Here is a 22,117-nt window from a genome sequence, read left to right as displayed (position 1 = left end):
TGTGTGTAGAAGTTAGATGGTTGTAGTTGGTGCAAGGGATGATCAGAGGTATTGGTGATGGGATAGGGCAGAACAAAGCTTCTAGAGTTCTGTTCCTTATGATCCCTTGTATATCCTTAGTATAATTTCTGCCTACCTCATTCACTGAAGAAATCAGCTGCAATAGACCAAACTGCCTGTATCAGCAGGCTCATGAGTAGATAGGCAATGCAAAAGTCTTACTGGAGTGACTTGATGGACATAAGGATGGACTAACCAGTTGCCCTCTGACATTCATTCCTCCACCTCTCCCCCTCCAAACTCTTTGATCTGATGGTTTGCAACTCAAGGCAACTAACAAGAAGAGTTGCCTCATAAGGTGCCACGATGCAGGAGTAACAGTAGTTCTGTGGTATCTGGGACTCTTCACTAGGACTGAACTAGAGCCTGGCCCTTGATCCTTGACCCTTTTTTGATATACATTTATGAGATGCAGTAGCTGATACCCCCAGGAAATAAGAATAAGCATACTTAAACCTCTGAGAAGGATGGATGACTACTATAGAAAAGGACAACAAATTGAAAATATATACCATTCAATTCAGAATTACTGGAATAGATGGGCTAATAATTTAAAATATACAAGGTAAATATATTTAAAGATTTAAGGTAATAAATTAGTAATATGAAATAAAATAATTTTAAAGGATCAAATGGAAAATATTAGCCATAAAACATATATTTATGTACATATTTACCATTTCTGACACTCTTCATTCCTTTGTGTAGACCTCAATTTTCATTTCATAACATTTTACTTCAGCCTGAAAACAATCCCTTGTCATTTCTTTTTAAATATATTTTTATTATGGAATAGATTTAGATTTATAAAAAATTGCAAAGATGGTACAGAGAGTTTACATATACCTTGCATTCTGTTTCCCCTACTGTTAATATATTAGTATGGTACATTTCTCACAACTAATGAACCAATATTGATACATTATTGTTAACTAAAATCCATACTTTTTTTGATTTCCTTAGTTTTTAATCTCGTTTCTTTTTTCATTTCTAGAAACACATCCAAGATACCACATTACACTTATTTATCATGTCTCTTTAGGCTCCTCTTGGCTGCGATGGTTACTCAGACTTTCTTTGTTCTTGATGACCTTGACAATTTTGAGGAATACTGGTCGGGTATTTTGTAGATTGTCCTCCATTTGGGTCTGTAGGATGTTTTATTCATGATTAGACTGGGTTATGTGCTCTTGGGAGGAAGACACAAAGTTCACTTCTCATCATATCCTATCATGTGTACATGCTATCAGCATGATTTATCACTGATTATATTAACCTTGATATTTGTCGGAAGCAGTGTTTGCTAGATTTCTCCACTCTAAAGTTACTCTTTCTCCTCTTTTTCCATACTGTTCTCTTTGGAATGGAGTTATTTTGTGCAACCCACATTTGAGGAGTGGACCTTAGGCTCTACCTCCTCGAGCAGAGACAATACCTAATTTATTTGGAATTATTATATATAGGAGGTTTATTATGGGTATATTATCCTCTATTTGTTTACTAAATCTTTTATTTATACCAATATGGACTTATGGATATTTGTTTTATAATTTGGGTTATAATCTAATACTAATTTATTTTCTTTTTCACATAATTCCAACTTTGGCCACTGGGAGCTCTTTCAGTTGATTGCTGTATCTCTTTGACATGACCCCATCATTTTTTCTTTTTTTAACACTTCCTTAGTTTCTGGTATTACAAGATGCTCCAGGCTCATCTTGTCTACTCCCATCTGCAGCCTTAGAGTCTGCCATTTCTGCAAAGAGCCCTTGTTTCTTTTATTGCAGAATGATATTAGAAACCAAGATCTGGGCACTGGGTCTAATATTTCCTTTTGTGCAGGTTTGCTGGTGACAAATTCTCTCAGCTTTCATTTGCCTAGCAAAGTATTCCTTTGGTCTTTATTTTTGAAGTTTCTCCCCCCTTGGATATAGAATTCTTTTCCAGGTTATATTCTTTCTGACAAGAAGTCAGTATTCATTCTTATCTTTATTCCCTTATATATAAGGTATTCTTTTTCTTCCTCTGACTGCATTTAGGATTTTCCTGTATCAGTTTTCAGCATATTGATTATGATGTGCCTATACATGTTTTTCTTTGACTTTATACTGCTTAGTCTTGTGGAATTTTTTGGATCTGTGAATTCACAGTTATCATCAAATTGGAAAGCTTTCAGCCATTATTTCTTCAAGTATTTTCTCTGAACCTTCCATTCTGGGACTCCAATTGCTCATAGGCTACACTATTTGATATTGACCCACATGCCACTGAGGCTGTGCTCATCTTTTCTTACATTTTTTCTCCTTCTATTTACAAAAAAAATTTTTAACAGAGAAAGAGAAAGGAGAAAGAGAGAGGAGACATAGTGCAAGCAGGGGAGGGGAAGAAAGAGAGAAAGACACAGAATCCAAAGCAGGCTCCAGGCTCTGAGCTGTGAACACAGAACACGACATGGGGCTTGAATGCATGGACTGTGAGATCATGATCTGAGCCAAAGTCAGACACTTAACTGACTGAGCTACCCAGGCGCCCCTCATTTTTTTCTTCTTCTTGGGCTTCAATTTGGATAGTTTCCACTGCTATGTCCTCAAATTTACTCATTTTCCACAGTGTCTAATTTGCTGTCAATCGTACCCAGTGAAATTTCCATTTCAAATATTATATAGCCACCTCTAATACTTTCATTTGGTTCTTTCTTATACTTTCCATTTCTTTCCTAATTACTTCAATATTTTACTTTAACCTTTGACCCTTCTTTAACTTTTAACCTTAGTATTTTAAGAGTGATTCTAAATTTTTGTCTGCTAATTCCATCCTCTCTGTCATTTCTGTGTCTTTTTATGTTGTCTGATATTTCTCCGGGTTATAGGTCATATTTTCCTGCTTCTTCACTTGTTTAGTAGTTTTTTTAATTGGTTGCTGGATATTGTGAAAGTTTTATTGTTGAGAGCCTGGATTTTACTTTTACTTTAGAGAATGTTGAATTTTGTTTTGGGAAGCAAAGTCAGTTTCATATCAGCTTCAAATTTTCAAGGATTGTTGATAAGTTTTGTTATGGTAGGCCTAGGATAGCCTTTATTGAAGGGCTAGATTATCCCACACTAAAGTGTCATCATCCTGGGGTCTCTACTTAAATTTCTTTATTCTCAACATTTGTCTGCTATGGCTGGCTGGAAATCAATCATTTCCTAGCCATGTATGAGCTCTAGGAATTTGTTCATTCCCCAGCAGTTGTTCTTTGCCCATTCTCATTGGAATTTTGCTTTATGCATGCAGAGCTCAGTACGTATCAAAGATTCAAGGGTGTTGCTAAGCCAATTTGTAGAGTTCTTTCTTTGCATAGCTCTCTCCTCTCCACTTCTCTGTTCCACTAATTGTAGCTGCCTCAGCCTCCCTGAATTCTGATCTCTGACTCTTCAAATCAGCAAGATCACTATGTTGTGCTTGGACTTTCCATCCCTATGCTGTTGTCCAGAAATTGCCTGTAGGCAGCAAGGTGAGACAATCATAGAGATTATCTCATTTTTTCCCCTTCTTTCAAAAATTGCAGTCTTGCACTGCCTGTTGTCTATTGTCTGAAAACAATTGTCTCCTATATTTTGTTCAGGTTTCTAGTCATTTATGGTAAGAAGACAAGACCGTGCCAGTTTCTCTGTCATGAATGTAAGTGGAAATTCTATTCATAAAAAATATAATAATTGAAATTAAAGAAAATATGACTGACGGAGTTAATACCAGTATAAATTTAGCTAAGGAACAAATTAGTGAGTTAAATATAAAATTGAAGAACTTTCCCAGAAGGTAGCAGGAAAAGGTAAAAAGATAGAAAATATAAAAGAAAAGCTGTAGGATATGGAAGATGGAAGTAAAATTCCAACATCAAATAAAAGCAGTCCAAGAAATAGAGAAAATAAAAAATAGGGAGAAGTAACTACCTTAAGAGATAAGGGACAAATTATGGAAAGGGCTCAAATGTCCATCAACTGATGAATGGATAAAGAAGATGTGGTTTATATATACAATGGAACACTACTTGGCAATGAGAAAGAATGAAATCTTGCCATTTTCAACAATGTGGATGGAACTGGAGGATATTTTGCTAAGTGAAATAAGTCAAAGAAAGATATCATATGTTTTCATTCATATGTGGAATTTGAGAAACTTAACAAAAGAGCATGGGTAATGGAAGGGGAAAAATAGTTTCAAACAGAGAGGGAGGCAAACTGTAAGATACTCTTAAATACAGAGAACAAACTGAGGGTTGATGGGGCCCAGGGTGGGGAGGGGAAATGGGTGATGGCATTGAGGAGGGCACTTGTTGGGACGAGCACTGGGTGTTGTATGTAAACGATGAATCATGGGAATCTACTCTTGAAGCCCAGAGAACACTGTATACACTGTATGTTAGTTAACCTGACAATAAATTATATTAAAAAAAGAAATAATGGAGATAAATGTTTTGGAATTGAAAAATAATGAGAGACATCATGTAGTAAAGAGTCATAGAGAGTCAAACAGGAGAGAAAAGGAAAACTTATACTAGATACTCTATAATAAACATTAAGAGAATCAAAGAGAAAATTCTAAAAGTGTCCTGAAAGAACAAATGGTGCACCTACAAAGGAACAAGAATCAGGTTGATCTCAGACTTCTTAATAGCAGCATTAGATGTAAGAAGAAAATAAATTATCATTGGGGAGATTAATAGGTGAGCGTCACAGAGAAAAAGGCTGGGAGAGAGGAGAAACCAGAGGAAGAGCTGAATTGGTAATTGATCAAAAGCTTCCACAGCTATAGTTTAATGGTACAAAAGGTCTTGTGAATATCTTCAAGAAGAGAAAATTAGTCATGATTTTTCCCCACTGGATCATCTTTCTTCTCTGGAGTTAAAAGGAATAATTTCATCTTGCATTTGTATTACATTTTATACAGTTAAAATTATGTTAATATTCATTACCACATTTAAACTTTCTTGGAACAGAAAGCTCAAATGTTACTGTGTTCAAGTAGTGTTGTTTGCCTTATTGTATAGACCAGAAAGTTGAGACCCATTAAAGTTATGCCATGAATTGCTCACAGAGCCAAACCTAGACCCCTACATTTCTAACTCCCACATTTATGCTGTTTCTTCAGCATAATGAAGGAGCATGAAAACTCTGGAGAGCCGGGTGGATTGTGAACTGATTTGTCCAATGGACCTTGCTTGGAAAGGCCTTTTGGCTGGGAGTGGGCATTCTTAGATGAAAAGGTAATTGTGTCACTCATGAGAAGGCTGTATTTGGCTTATATAACATGATTGTCCTAAGCTCTGAGATATGATCGGATAATGAAAAAAACATCTCTTTTCCCACTTGGAGTTCTTATTAGTCATTTATGTAGATAAGGTTTTATTGGGATACTTATTGTAAATGTGACATACATGAAGAGTGGTTGCAATTGCGTTTTTAGAGCATAAATGTATGATAATGAATTTCATGGCAACTCATACAAATCTCCTTGTCTTAAAAGCTACCAGCAGGAGAGACATAACTCTGTCAGAGAAATGACAGAAAGAAACCTCTCTTCTAATTTTTTCTTCTTAAATATGAAAAGTTTCTTTCCCATGGAGCTCATAAAGGCTTTCATGTTATCAGCTATACATGAACATTCTTTTTACCAACTACCCTAAGGTTCTAAAAGTCCCAGTGAAGGAACAAAAAAGAGCATAATAAATCTCAGAAACTGGCTGAGCACTACAATCTCAACACCTCCTAATTAGAGGGAAATGGAATCAGGAATGCAGCAGTGTGTCAGACCTAAGACTTGTCTCCTCTTTGGTAGAGTTATGAGCTTCAGAAAACCTGTTCCATCAGTGTAGAATGTGTTCTTCTGATTTTGTAACTATGCTTTCATTTGTGTCTCCATTTGAAAGATGTACTCTGTGAGAATCTGGAAACCCCTGTCTCCCCACTAGACACACATGCACATACACTCCCTCTCATGCTATGAAAGCACAGCCCTTGCACAGGCCATTGAAAATTAAAATAGAAATAAGGATGGATGGAGTCTGAATTATATGTTAGGACATTTCGGAGCCCTATGTATCAAATTATAAACAAAGCAAATAAAGAACCTGATCTGATAGTGAAGTCCAAAATGGGAGTTCCAGAGTGCCCTTCCAAAGATTATGAGCCACTCAACTTGCCTCTAGAAGTAAGGACCCCAGAAGAACCCTACTCAGAAGAATGCTCTATGGAACTCTACCCAATCTCATTCAGAGAATAAATGCTCTGGAGCATCCTAGAAGATGCCAAAAAAGATGATGCCAATTGACTATGAGATGGTGGGCACAGGACCCCAGGGGCATATAAGTTCTTTGGCCTGATGTAGCACTGTCAACCACCACAGAGATGTGCTTTATGATGAGTACATCCTTCCCCCCTGCCACATCGTGGACTACCAGACAAGATAGAGTGGCATCTGGAAGCAGTGCATGATGAATGATACACCCTTTAAGATTACTCAGAACCAGATCTTGAAGATACTCACAGGGAAGATAGTGGTGGGGCATCCCATTCACAATTTCAAAGCCCTTTAGTACTTCCACACCACATACCTCACCTGCAACACCTCCCATATCCTCCCAGCCATCAAACGGAAGGTTGACTGCCTGGAGAATGCTACCATGTCTCTGAAGCATCTCACCAAGAAGCTTCTGAAATGGGACATCCAGATTGGGAAAAGTGGACATTCTTCTGTGGAAGTTGTATGAGTTGGCTGAAGTCGGGTGGGAACAGTCTGCCCCAGAATCCCCCAGAACACTAGTGGCAATGGAGACGCTGGTGATGTGGCAAGGCAGAAGCAGCACTGCACCCAGGAGAAACAGGGCCTTCGACCAGTGGACAGCTCTACCAGCTCCACCTCTTTGCAAACTCAAGTTGTGAGGGAGAGAGAGCTTCCACCCAGACTTAATATCGATTGAAATTTCACCTCAAGTGTTGTGTTCTGTGTCTGGTTAAATATCCCGTGGAAGGTGGAAGGCTCCATGTCAGAATGAGCCCTATACTGTTTATATCTTAAATGGCGCTAACTACAGGTCCCAGGGTGCTTTGCTCCAGTTGGGCCTTTTGACTTTCAAGTGGCAGGGCATACTGAGAAATGTAGTTTCTCAAACTATCTTATCACTAGAGTGGCCACATGTCCCATTTTATGCCTTTTGTTCTCAAGTAATTAGTACCCTTTCTCTCTCAAAAGTACCCTGGTTGGATGATCACACCCTGTTTCACAGACTCTGCTTTTGGCTCAGTCTCCACCTAATCCATGTTGGGATATTGCCTATTCTTCCCACCTTGATTTCCAGAGGAGTCATACCCTGATGAAGTTCAGTTCTCCTTCAGGTTACAAGGCAGTAGAGATAAAAGAACATGACTTGGAAATCAATTTTTCTGATTTAGGAAAGCAGTCTCTTTCCTAAAGTAATACAGGATTTATTAAATTTACATCCTACTTGGTAGGTTAAAAAAGAATTTAAAGTGTTTTCATGGTTTTTAGTCTTTTACTTTGCCAAACCAAACCTTTAAAAACTCAAAGTATTCCCTTGATAAATTTTTATAATGGAAAAAAATAAAAATAAAATAAAATGGAGCTACAAATGTAAAAGGTAATTAAAATGGGCCAAAGAAAATGAGCCATGTGCACAGGTGAGTCTGAAAATCTTTTAGGAATAGCTAATATTTATGTTAATACCCTTTGTAATTTTAAGTTTTGAATTTCATCCTGCTTTACACTTGAGGCAGTGTTTTTTATTCCAATAGGGATCCTTTGGGTATATAATTTATTACTGGATTCAAAAGAAAATGTAAAACTCTTGTGGAGTCTGGTCTAGCACCAGCTGGATTTTGTATCTTCCTTTTTAGGCCCCAGTGTTGCTTACTTGAGTTCCAGGCTAGATTGCCTTTGGTAAAACAGTGTAGTTGACCAAGTTACTTTTTGGACACCCTCTCCCCCTCCGCTACCCCCCAGCTTCCTTACTCTGTCTGGATTTTCTCTTTGTGTTATCTGCCCTCCTCTTCTTCCCCACCTCTTCTCCTCCTTCCCTGCTTCCAGTACTGCCTGTTCTCTTTCTTCCTTCCTATTAAAATCTGCTCTGAGGAGTCACTCTAATATTAATCATTTATGACTTCGTATGGATTTAAATCAACTTTCTTCCTCCTCACAGAGAGCATTTTTCTAAGCTTATCTCCAATTATGGAATTAAATACTGTATCTTATTAAATAGATTTCAGGCATCCAGCTTGTGGGGAAGGTAGATTTTTGGCCACCAGACCTTAGGCATCTCAGAAATTTATGGATGATTGTACCACCCCAAATACTTAACAGTGGCTGGTACACCTAGTAGTAGTTTAATGAGAATTTGCTAATTGGATAAATGGTTATCTACTCCTCCTACCAATAAGGTTTTGGCTGTTAGGGCTTTTTTTTTGGCTTTTCAATGTGTCCAGATTGATATTGTGGGGCTTGGGCACATTGTGGATCCTGATATTACACTGGAGTTTGATAATGAAGAAGGTTGCAATATTTGAGAAGATTGAATCTTGAAGGATAATTCAATGAGCAGTGACAGGACAGAATCACAAAGTTAAACAGACATATATGAATCTTCCAGAATTGAAAACTGTCGAAATTGCTGCAAGATTAGATCATATTAGTCATTTGCTATAAACCTGCTCCAGCTGTACCTTCAAAGAAGAGTTTATTTCCTGACTGTCAGTCAACTGTGGCCTGATTAGAGGGAGCAGGATCTGAGGAGGTCAGAGTCTGAGTTCTGGAGTCATTTCTGATGAGTTTTTCTTTTGCCTAAAACACACCAGGGAAAGTAAATGCAGGTGGAGAAGAGATTTACATTTTTCCTCCGTATTGCTCACATGAAACTTGTATTTCCATTTAAAATCTTTTCAGAGAAAGCTCTTGGAAAAATTGACCCCTGAAGCAAGCACTATTTAGAATTTGGGACGTGGCTTTCTGGCAAGGTGTAGGTTTGAATGTGATTAGCAGACAAGCCATGGGTTGGGCCTCTTGGCTTCTGCTAGCTGGCGTTCATCCATACACCACCCAGCCTTCTCTGTTTCCCCTGCTGCTAGAAATGTCCCTGCTACCGTTAAGACATTCTCCAATACATTCTCAAGCCCTCCTTAACTGTCATCTTAGAGTGGCCCACCATCTATGCACATAAAACAATCATTGTAATTTTCCCTAAGACATCCTGTGAAGAGGAAGTAGTGGTTGACCTGGATGAGAATATTTCTGCTCTAATCACCAAGCCTATCTTATTGATGTAAGGGCAATTTCTACCAGGTTTGGGGGAGGAAAGGAGAAGAAAAATAAAGGTACTTTGCTCTTCCCTTGACAAGGGTAATTGCCTCAACTGCTAGGCAACTTTTCATTCATGACCTCTTACACTCCCATTCCTAAGAAACCCTTGAGTTGCTCTCTATTTTAGCCTCATATTGTTTTTCAATAGGTTAAGGTTACAACTGTTAATAAGCTTGGGCTTTTGCTTCAGGGCTATCAAACTAGCCCCTTTCAAGTCTGCAAAATTTGTTTAGCAATTAAAAAGATATGAAATCTCATATATTCATGTAAGTAGCTCTTCCTTTCATGTTTTTGCCTGGATATAACTGGAGATGCTTTTTAACCACAAGTTTATCATTAGGTAGAAAATGTAATTATTGAGGGGAAGGGCAAGATGCTCCTAGTGACTTGTCTAAAGAATCTCTTTAACTAATTACAGCTTCTCTCAAATTAGAGCAAGAATTGTAATGATTCTGAACAATATTGGGGCAGTACAATAACATCAGTAAAAATTTAAGAATAACATCAATGCCCTAATAAGTAGTTTCTGCTGTGAAAGCTTATAAGCACTTTATTCAAGTCTTATTTGGAAATATAAAAGTCATTGCATTCTAGGCTCAGTAAGGCAAAATGATAATGGTGAACAATCTTAAAGATCTTTCAGTAAGAAGAAGGCTTACTGGAATGTCTAAGAATCTTGCAGCATCATTTGAAATAAAATTTCATTTAATGTAGTTCAAAATCTCGTTCCAGTGAGCTCCAAACAAGTGTCCAAGTGACTAATAAAATTTTCTTTAACCAATACCTTTAATTAACCAAACAATTTCTTAAATTATATTTTTGCAGGAAGAGGTGTATCAAAAGATCATCATGTTCTACTCTTTTAAAAAATAGCCATTTCCAGTATATTGTGAGTTCACTATGGGTTAAACACAATCTCTTAAGCCTTTTACAGCTACATCACTAATCTTGGCTGATGCCATAGATGGTGGAAAGATGACTCCCAGACCCAGTAATATCTTCAATCTTCAAATATTAAATTTCGTTCACTAATGTAACTTATTATACTGTACTCACTAAGGCACGAAATTGGACTCAGAGGATTTCTAGCCATAGATTTTGAAAAATAATAGGGTGTCATGTTACCCCCAATGTACCCAAACAAAAAACAGCCACAATATTTTATTCTCAGACCCAGTGAAAAAAGGATTGGGAATGATGGTGTGTCATTGTATTAACAGCAGCCAAAATGACTGCCAATGATTTGGAAATGGTTTTGTTTTATAGTAAATTTGTGGTACTAGAAATTGATCTGGGGTGTTTGTTGTTATTCACTATGTGCATCTACCCAGACCAGTGGGTGACCTTAACATGGTAAGTGCTTAAAAATTTTTTTTTGTCTAAATAGAAGAATGAATGTGTATGCTATATATATATTTAAGATATTAAACCTATTTTTGTTGCCAGTTGCTCCTGATAATCTGTTGCCTTTTTGTCTTGTACTCCTACTCATTGAATCAATTGAATTTACTGCTCCAGGTAAGATATAACCTGGAACAAATGTATCATTGCTCATTTCTGAGTTTCAAGCTGTAATTTCTTTAGTTCATTGTGAGACAATAGTTTCAAAATCCACGCTTTGATGAGTTACATACCAAGAGAAAAATGTGGTGGTGTGAAAATAGTAGGTCACCATCAGCTATTGTGTAGAGAGGATGGAGGATACTAACCTAAGGGAAGTTTCTGCCACTCAGATAACCAAAACCATTTTTGGTGCTCAGAGGAGTTTGGAAATATATTTGGGGAGGAATGTGCTTACACTTCAGGTACTCATCTGACACTCTGGGCCACAAAAGGGGCTAGTATTGCTTTTCCTGTTTATAGCTCTTGAAAGGGATCAATCACATGGTGCCGTGTATCAACACAGAGTAGCCATTGAGAAGTGGGCACCATAACATAATAAAGCAAAGAGAGGTCTTGGGATGGTGTACCTGGTCCTGAAGGACTATTAAAGAGATCTTAAGTTCTCATGTGCCCTGGTGGGGAATGTAAAAGTATAGAAGGGATAGGTGGCTAGAAGAGGACTGGGGTTACAATAAGAAGATGCTGAGTGCAGGAACCTTACCATCAGAAAGATGGCAAGGTTCATGGTCATTAGCAGTGACTCCCAACATGAATCCTCAAAAGCCAGGTGGCCGTAAGACACTATGCGGTGGTCATTTCTGCAAAACTCACAACGATCAGGGATAGAGGCAAACTCAGCAGAAGTCAGAAAGGAACCAGAGACCAACAAGAAATACAGAGGATCCTTCTCCAGTGCAATGAGGTTATATAAACTTTCTTCTGCACCCCAATGCCATCTTGAGGAAGGGGAAGAGATTTTAAGAAAATAGAGGCAGCCCTAATAACTTTGAACTTTAAATTGAATGAATATTAATCTGACAGATACTGGGAGAATTAAGGTTCCAAAACAAGATGAAGTCAGATATAGAACATTAAGTTGATTTTTTTGGAATTGAGTCATTGTGTAAATTTGTACTTCCTCTAACAAATGCATTCTCCAATTCATTACAGACTAAGGCAAGACTCATTTACCTTTCCAACTCAGCACTAAGTTTTCCTTCTTATTTTTTTGCAAGTCTTCCTTCATATCTATTTTTTCCAGCTCTATTGAGGTATAATTAGCAAATAAAAAATATATATACATTTAAGGTATACAATGCAATGATTTGATATATGTATACATTGTGAAATGATTACCACAATCAAGCTAATTAACACATCCATCACCTCACATAATTACTTGTTTATGTGAAACACTTAAGATCTACTTTTTTAGCAAATTTCAAGCATACAATACAATATTATTAACCATGCTGTGTATATGCAGTCACCATGCTGTATATTAGATCTACAGAACTTATTAACTTTGTAACTGAAATTTTGTGCCTTTTCACCAACATCTCCCATTTACCAACCTCCCAGTCCTTGGCAACCACCATTTTTCTGTGAGCAACCACCATTTTTCTGTACTTCTGTGAGCTCAAAAGTCTAATTTTTAATATATTTACTCTAAGAAAAGTATAAAAGGGAATGAAATGACAAGAAATTCTCTATTAAAATGCAGATTCCTCTGAAGCAGTTACACCTTAAAATTGTATCAATTAATACTAAATTATTAGTTAACAAAATAGTTGTCCATTAATACCTCAGTAGAGGCTTGGGTGGGGGGGTAATAAACACTAGGCACTTTGGAGAAGGTGGTTAAGAAGTAATTAAGAAGTAGGTATAGTTTTCTTTATATATCTGAGGTTGCTTGGATGGTATTTATCCCATGGTTCTTTTTTTTTTTTTAAAGATAAAATGAGGTTTATTGGCTCCTGTAGTTGAAAAATCCAATAGTAGAGCTGGCCTCAAGGGCCCCTGCCTTGTGGTCAGGTGTCCAGGTTTTCTTTCTTTTTAATTTAATTAATTAATTTTTGATTTCAGGAGTAGAATTTAATGATCCATTACTTACATATAATACCCAGTGCTCATCCCAACAAGTGTCCTCCTTAATGTCCATCACCCATTTAGCACATCTCCCCACCCAACACTCGTCCAACAACCCTCAATTTTTTCTCTGTATTTAAGAGTCTCTTATGGTTTGCTTTCATCTTTGTTTTATCTTATTTTTCCTTCCCTTCCCCTATGTTAATCTGTTTTGTCTCCACATGAGTGAAATCATATGATATTTATCTTTCTCTGACTGACTTATTTGGCTTAGCATAATACCCTTCAGTTCCATCCATGTTTTTGCAAATGGCAAGATTTCATTCTTTCTGGTCACTGAGTAATATTCCATTATATATGTACCACATATACCATATCTTCTTTATCCATTCATCAGTTCATAGACATTTGGGCTCTTTTCATAATTTGGCTATTATCGATAGTGCTGCTATAAGCATTGGTGTGAATATATCCCATGGTTCTTAAGACACAGACTAGTTATCAAGGCAATACTATGAGGTAGTTAAGAGCACAGTCTTTGGAGTCACACAAGCCTGGTTTCAAATATTAGCTGTGTCACTTTGAATAAGTGACTTAACCCATTTTAGCTTCAGTTTTCTCTCATCTATAAAATGGGAGAAATATTGTGTATGGCAAAGTTTTGTTGTAAGCAATAAGTGCAATCTGAAAACTTCCAAAAATGATATCTGAAATGAAATAGATGCTCCATAAGTGTTTGTCCCCTCTCCCTTGTTGAACTGTGTTGGACATCTTCCCTTTGCCTCTCCAGATCCATTCTCCCCCTTTTTTTTTTATCCTATTCTGTGTTCTGGAAGACTGATCTGTATAGACTTCATCACTAGGATTCCTTGTTCTCTGGCTTCCTGGTGGGTTAGACCAATGGAGAGCATTAGTAGGAGATCAGAGGAAGGAAACAAGTTGAGGTATTTATTCCTTTAGCTTCCATCCAATGGGATGCCATGGGCTGTTTAGGTTCCTCAAGGAAGGGTTATAACTACAGCCAGGAAGCCCTCTCCATGGGACCCACTCTCTTCTGTTGCTCTTTCAGGCCTGAGGTGACAACCCCCTTCTATCTCTCCCAATACTTTTTTATCTCTTTCTGTGGTTTACCACACCTTTGTAAATAGTCCCTTTATTAAACTCTCCTCAAATTATTCAGTTTGAGCATGACTGCATATTTCTTGCTGAGACCTTGACTGATACATTCTCTTACCATTTTTAAATGTCTATGACAAACAGAAGGAAGACACATGAACTCAGTTTGTCTGTAAAGGTCTGAATCAGCTGTCCTATTCCTTCTTTTGAGATGCTTAGCTCCAATGAGGGGACAGTTTGGTCTAACGAAAAGAACACCAAATAAAGGGTTAGAAGACTTAGCGCTTTGTTCTGGTTCTTCAATTAACTCTCTGAGCTTGGGTAAGTGACATGGCTCCTGTGTAGGTCTCAATTGTTCTGTAAAATGAAAGGATTGAATCAGATGACTTCCACAGTAACATCTAGTGCTTACTCCACAGTGACTGGCATTTTCTCTAGTAGAGTTGTAGCAGACATCCTTTTGATATTAAATAACTTAGCTTTCTATACAGGGAAGGAGACTGATGTATCCTGAAATCTTTCTTAAGAAAGAAAGAAAAATAAAATAGATAAAATAAAAGCTAAAATAAAAACAACAAAAAAAAGAGAAGATAGAGGAGAAGGAGGAGAGGAAGGGAGGAAGGAGAAAGAACAAACTTTTACAAATGATAAGTAAAGCTTTTAAGCCTTCTAATCAATCTCTCTGCCCTCAGATTGACAGATTAGGATTGTTGACATATGAATGATTTATTATGACTTAAAGTCCATACTTACAGCACTTCAGCTTGATTTCTTTACAACAGGAGGCAGTGGAAGGCTACAGATGATAGGCAGGAAATAAGACCAGTCACTGCAGAAATGGGAGCTTAAATGGTGATTCTTCCATGTGTCCTTGGCAGGCATCAGAATTTTTGTTGTTGCCATAGTTGTTTGGTTTCAATAGTTTATGAGAGTAGGGATAACAGAGGAGGGTAGAGTTACACACACCTAGAAAAAAAAAAAACAAGGCATATGGAGAGGCATATAATAGCAAGGAGTGGTTTGTGGAAAGTAGTGAGATTGTGCATTGAGATCTATCATGTCCTAGCCCACTATGTTGTGGGCTTTATATAGGTTAAAGAACTTAATCACAACAGCTATGTGAAGTAGAGATTGTGATAATTTTAAAGAAGTGGAAACAGATTCAGAGAGGCTAAGAAACTTGTCCAAGTTCACCCAGGTTTATCAGTAAAGGGAAAAACCAACATTTGAACCTAGGTTTAGTTGGTTTCAAAGTCCACACTTTCTAGAGACTGCTAAAGAATAATGTCATGAGTTACATCTGGTGATTTCAGGGCATACAGATAGTTTAAAACCATTCATGCACTCATTTGAGAAATATTTATTGTGTATCTACTATGTGCCAAGAAATATTGTATATACTGGGATTGAGTGGTGAATAAGTCAGATAAAATCCCTACTCTTACCTCCTAAGAACCTACTTCTTAGTGAGGGAGATGGATGATTAACAAGTACACAATTAACAAAATATAATTTTCTAGTAGCCATAAGTGGTTTAAGGAAAATTAAATAAGGAGAAATTGGGAGGTAGTCATAAGTGGTTTCCCTGAGAAAGTGACATTGAAGCTTAGTCTATTATGACTCAGAACTGGCCTTCAAAGATCAGGAAGAAAGGACATTTCAAGCAGATGTACAGCAAGGACTAGAAGAGGAGCCAGTTTAACTGGAGAGGGAGAGAAAAAGAGTATGTGATATAGATAACTGTAGATCATAATGAAGGGTTTGGCTTTTATTTTAAGAATGATGGTGAGCCACTAGTACCCTCAACTACTTTCTCCACCCAGGTATTAATGGAAGAATCTTCTGAGACTGAACTTGATGATTTAGGATTCCAAATGTAAATCTTAGCTACCTCTCAGACAGAGTTAAAATGTCTGTTAACTCTGTTAATGGTTAGAGTTAAAATAACCAATATCCTTCATGACAAAAACACTTATTAAATGCCAGTTTGTACATGGCATGAGGTTCCAGTTCAGTTGTTGCCACCCCGTGTGTGTGTGTGTGTGTGTGTGTATGTGTATGTGTGTGTGTGTGTGCATGTGCATGTGTATCAGTGTAGAGGTAAGGGTGGTATGCATGACTATAAGATCTGGAGGGTCAAGGAAATGGGTGGGAGTACCCACAGACCTCGTCTGCTCACCTCCTCTCCAGCTTAAGGAACCATAACCACTTTTCCTTGGTGCTTGTGGCTATTTCTTGGTCTACCTGCCTGAGTCCCTCCTGAATAAAATGAAGCTTCCAATGAAAATGAAGGTAAGATGTTTGCAGGTCTTTGAATCTTGCATTGGCAATTCCAGTGAATGTGTAGGATATATTTACATGATGCTGGAAGCATTTATAAATGTGCTCAGATTACATAGCTTGTGAAGAGGAGATTGTTTATTCAAACGAAGATCGAAAGGGTTAATTTGATTTCTTAATTCAACCCAAGACTATGTGATGGTAAAATATGTAAATAATTTTCTCAATGATTGAAGAGTTCATCTTTACATTAAAAAATAGAAGGAAATAAGGGGGCGTTGTGCTTAGAGGGGGCATTGAGAGGGCTTCTGCTATGTTAGTTAATTGATATGGGTGCTGGTTACATGAATGTGTTCAATTTGTGAAAATTCAGTGAGCTGTACACTTATGATTTGTGACCTTTTATGTGTACGTTATACCTAAATAAAATTCTACAAAATGTGAACTAAATGAAATGCAACCATGAAGGCATTTTCAATATAATAAAGACAGGATAGTTAATATGCACTAGAGTAGGAGTTTAGAGACTAGGTTCAGTATAAACTCTTCCTCTAAGTCACATGAATGAGCAATAATAATACAGAGATTTGAGGTAGTCAAATAAATGACATCTTTTCTTGTCCCAGTTCTTAAGTGATAGAGACAAAGAAGTCAAGCAAGTAGAGATCAAAAGAGCTTTATTTCTGATAGAAGTGACTTATATCTGATATCTGATATAAGTGATATCTGATATCTGATATGATATGACTTATATCTGATATCTGATATATCTGATAGAAGTGAGTGGACTTCTTAATTCTCAACTTCAGAATTAGGCAGAGATACCCATCTAGACTCAAGAAATTCAAGAAAACTGTAGTTCTTGCCCATAAAGGGGATTTTATGGCAGCAAATAGAACAGAGATCATTCAGTCTAAAAGCAGATAGATACCTACTGTCTACACATGGCCTGTTCCTGCTCCTAAATCTACCAACAGAATTCTCTACTCCTGAGGAGGAGAAAATGAGAGGCTGAAGAGAGGTCAACAGTGTTATGCTAATTGATATTTCTCCACTTGGGAACATGAAACCAAGAGAAAGAGTGTCTCCAGCCTTCCTTAACTAACAATAAAAACAGCTTCAGCCGTGATGATGACAGCAACTGCCATTTATTGAGCACTTAGTATGGTGAGGCAGAGGGCAAAGTATTTACCCATGTGTATTTTTACATATATTATCTAATTACATTCTCACAATAACCTCAGGAAATAGATACCATTATTACCTCCATTTTATATATGGGGTAACCTACCCAAGGTCATATAGCTAGGAAATGACGGAGTCAGGATTCAAACATAGACTCCAGAAGCCATACTCTTAGAGATAGTAGTAGCATAGTGAAGAGCAGAGACTAGCATTGGGCTGCCACATTTTAAGACAGTACCACTTACAAGTTGTGTATCCTTGGGCAAGTTACTATACTGTTCATTTGTTTTCACATCAGTAAAGTGGAGATGTTATTTCTTTTCTTTGGGACTCAATTTCCTTATCTGTGAAATGTGTACAGTAGATTAACACAGTAGTTCTCAAGTGTGATTTCTGGACTAGAAGCATCAACATCATTAGGAAACTTGTTTAAAATGATAATTGTACTGAACCTGAAACTCCAGGGTGGGACCCAGAAATTTGTGTTTCAATGAGTCCCCCAGGTGATTCTGATTTCATACTGAAATTTAAGATCTTCTGATCTAGATGATATCAAAATTTTCTTGTAGCTCTACCATTCTGACCTTTCACTTCAATGTTTCCTGTTACCCTTTAGTCTTGTTGGGTGTCCACCCACTAGAGGAGACATTGCTTTACTCTCAAGAAGCTCCTACTGTCAGGCTAATGTTGGTGGTGTTAGAGGGAAGGGACATAGAGCTGCCTTAAGGAATGCCCTTTTTAGTGGGGCAACTACACTATTAGGTCTGCCTCCCTACTCCAGACTGTGCTAGTGTCAGGTGAAGGAATAGAGATTAAAACCAAGCCCTTAGCCTGAGATGGGAGTTAGTATGGGCTTCAGCAGCTGCCAGGAGTGGCTGAGCTAGAGGTGTGGCCCAAGGTTCAGACCCCTACAGAATTAAACTGTGGGACATGGTTAGCAGACCATGTTTTTAACACTTCTCCTGACTTTCCTGGCCTTTTTACTACCTTTGATCTTCACCCCAGTCCCTAGGTGGCCTGGGCATTCTGAGTTCCTACGTCAGTGAGACAGGATTTGTCAGAATAGGGCCAGAACCTCAGAAAAAACAACAGGTTAAGGTTGCAATTTGGAATAATTAAGAGGTACCTTAAAACATGCCTTCATGTTATATGGCAGTGGACAAAGTCCTCATTAATACCTTAACACAACTAAGTGATAATATTCAGTAATTATGTGAAAGGGCTTTTACAAGCTGTAGAAATGGAGGATATTGTTATTATGAAGAGTATTGAATAGGACTCTTGGGCAAACCATAGGTAAGGCCAATATAGTGGTTTAGAGATGTCTACATAATGTGTTTGAGGGGTGTCATTTAACATCTTAGCACAGATTTATTTGTCAGATAAGTAGCTGTTACCTTGGCAATTCAAGCAAGGCCCTGGCAGCATGGGACATGGGGTAGGAAAATTTTGCCTGGATGCCATGGGTGAGGGCAGGAATCCTAGAGGGAATTTTAGGGATTAACTGATACAGCATGTACAAAGTACCTGGCATAGTATCTGACATGGAAAAGTGCTTAATAAAAAATTAAGGTAGGAATGTTTGGAAAAGTTGGGAGCATAGGGTACTTGTTAGGGAGAGCAGTTTGCAAGAAGGTGGGGCACTGAACAAGTGGTGGCCTGGGGAATGTTGGAAAGGAGGGGAAATGAGAAAAAGGTAGAGGGGGTGGGGGAAACAAGTCAATTTGGCTGACTTGTTGAGGACTGTAAAGGCTATTCAAAGGCCCTTGGCATCCTCAGACAGAAAGACCTAAAAAGGCAATAAAAAAAGGACTGGTTTGTTTTATAGCTGAGAGGGTTATTTAAAATCTTTTGAATTTTACTCTAAGCCGTGTTTGAAATGTCTGTGCCACACATAAATCATGTAAGTCAGTAACCTGTTGGCATGAAAAATTACATTATTTTCTCTGTAACCTCCAGACAGAGTAATAATACATTGCAGCAAAATCAAGAGAATTAACATGTATCATGTAGCTTCCTTTTTAAAAGTTGTGGTTAGCTGTATTAATGAAACAATATTCAGGCCAATGCTTCCTTAGGTTGAAAAAACACTGAAACTGGATCAGGGCTCTGTCACCAACTGTGGGAACTCCCATGCCCATTCCAGGTGTACCTTTCTTCCCTAAAGAGCAAATTGCTTCTAAGATCCTGTTTTGGATTTTCAAGTCTTTTGTATCCAGTAAGCTTGCATGCTTTCTCCTTCCTCCCCACCATGGTTCACAGCTCCTCCAGCTGATTTCAGAAGGTGAGAGAATGCTATGAAGTTTGCATACAGACTCTAATCATGAATGCCTAAAAAGCAAGTCAGGCCCCAAACACCAGTTATCATCCTCATCAAACCCTGCCATATCCCAAGGGAATAGAACAAGGACTCCGGGAAGGAATTATATCCTGATTCTAGATACCAAAATGTCACATTGTGTTGCCCAATTCCTGCAGATGTTGTCAAGCAAGAGGCATCATGAGACATTAAAAATTCTCTTTGTGAGATTAGGGTGCCAAACATCAGACTTGCCTCTCTTCAGTTACAAACTGGGCTGTAGGCTGGCCTTTTCCATTTCCCCCATCAACTCTCTGCTGTGGGCTGAGGCCAAAGGCAGAGATCCTTGGTCCACTGGCAGTCTTTTATCTGGCTCATTCACAGGGCTCTTCCAGAAATGTCTCTACAAAAGTTATAACTACAACACAGTGGCTTATTCTCAGCAAGCTGCCTGCATGGGGAATGCAATTTAATGGAACTTTTTAAATGATTTCTAGGACTCAGGGCGCCTGGGTGGCTCAGTCGGTTAAGCGTCTGACTTCGGCTCAGTTCACAATCTCACAGTTCGTGGGTTCAAGCTCCGCTCAGAGCCTGGAGCCTGTTTCGGATTCTGTGTCTCCCTCTCTCTCTGCCCCTCCCCTGTTCACACTCTGTCTGTCTCAAAAATAAATAAGCGTTAAAAAAAAGTTAAAATGATTGCTAGGACTTTGGGAAACTGCATAAAGCTGGTTTAATTGGGAGCTCATACTTTGAAGAGTTTTAAATTCTCTTTATATTTGTTCTGCTTCTACTTCTCTTCATCTTTTCTGCATCAACCCCAACTATCTTAACTCAGCAGTAGACTTCTCCCTTCAGACCTTAGTTTCCTCTCTGGCTCTCTCCCTGTCCTCCTTAGCCACCTTCCCAGCTGCAAGGCACTTGGACAGAGACCAATATATATGGTGTATGCTTCTTTATGTCCTGACTTTTTTTCCATGCCCACCAGCCTATCCAGAGCTCTCACAACTTCTGCCTCTCTCTTTAGTTTAATTTTATATATCTTTGGGATTCTAGGAACATCACTGGAACCACATGATTTATGTGAAAGCCATTTTAGCTTAAAGAAAACAGGGTTCACAGTGTCAAGTTTCTGAATAAATTGTGATTGGGCTGATAAGCCTGAAATAGGCTGACAGGAAAAAGGCCTTTGAATGTGTTTTCCTCTACCTGGAGTGCCATTCCCAGCCTTCTAAACCTAGCTATTATATCTAGTAATTCTGCAAAGCTCAGCTCAGACATCTTTACCTCTTCTGGGAAGCTTTCAGTAAACACGGCTTTCTCATCTTGTCCCGCCTCCTATGCACTTCTAAGAACAGCTAATATTTATTAAGTACTTCTTATGTTCCAGGAATTTACATATATTAACTAACTTAATCCTCACAATCATTCTTTAAGATAGGCAATCTATTATTATTATCCCCATTTGACAGATAAAGAAATTGAGGCATTGGTTAAGGCAAAGGTTAAACAACTTGTCAAAAGTAACAAAGTTAGGAAGTGGTAGAACTGGAATTCAAACCCAGGCATTCAGGCTACAAAGCCTATACTCTACTGTCTCTCCCTTCCCTAGTATAGCCAATGTAGCATTTATTGCCACTAGTGTAACTACCTGGTTACTTGTCTGTATCCATAATTGGATTGAAAATTCTGTGCAGGGCAGATGTGGCGTTTTCTGTATCTCCAGAATCTGGCACAGTGTTTGGTGCAAAAACAAATGTTAGGCAACTGTTGAATGAATGAATAAGTTAATTTTGCTCAAAAAGAAAGTATAAGGTTTTTGGAATTTGGAAACGTCTATCTTTATTCTGGCTCTGCCTAGCTGTGTGATTCTGGTAAAGTTATATAATTTTTCTGAGTCTCAGTTTATTCTTTAGTGCAGTAAGAATAAAAGATATCTCAATGTCTTATCCTGACCATTAAATAAAATTATGTGTTTAAAGCACCTAGAACAGTAAAGGTGCTCAGTACATGGTTTTATTCATTCATTCATCGATCCATCCATTCATTCACTCAACAAATAATTATTGCACAACTGATATGTGGCAGGCACTACAATAATTGTTGGGTATATGAGAGCACAAAACAGAGTTCTCATCTTGTGGAGTTACATTCTAGTGTGGAAGACGAATGAAATAAATTAGTAAATAAAATAAAAATAAATGTCTAATATTTATATAATAAATAAATAGAGTAACTCAAAGGCTGTTTTATGTAGAAAGAATGGTTAAGAAAAGCATCTGAGGACTGCTACTGATGTTAAGGCTTAAATAATGAGGAGGAGCTAGCCCCTTGAAGAGCCAGGGATGAGCATTTCAG

General features: G+C 37.9%; 1 pseudogene; it reads left to right on the top strand.

Moving 5' to 3' along the window:
- The first annotated feature begins 1,118 nt into the window (after nucleotides 1-1,118).
- On the top strand, nucleotides 1,119-8,621 carry LOC124509291 (interferon-stimulated 20 kDa exonuclease-like 2; annotated as a pseudogene).
- The last annotated feature ends 13,496 nt before the right edge of the window (nucleotides 8,622-22,117 follow it).

The sequence above is a fragment of the Lynx rufus genome, unplaced genomic scaffold (assembly GCF_022079265.1).
Source record: "Lynx rufus isolate CCGP_SWC_20201006 ecotype Redwood Valley unplaced genomic scaffold, mLynRuf1.p SCAF_14, whole genome shotgun sequence".
NCBI lineage: Eukaryota > Metazoa > Chordata > Mammalia > Carnivora > Felidae > Lynx > Lynx rufus.
This window is presented reverse-complemented; position numbering and strand designations above follow the sequence as displayed.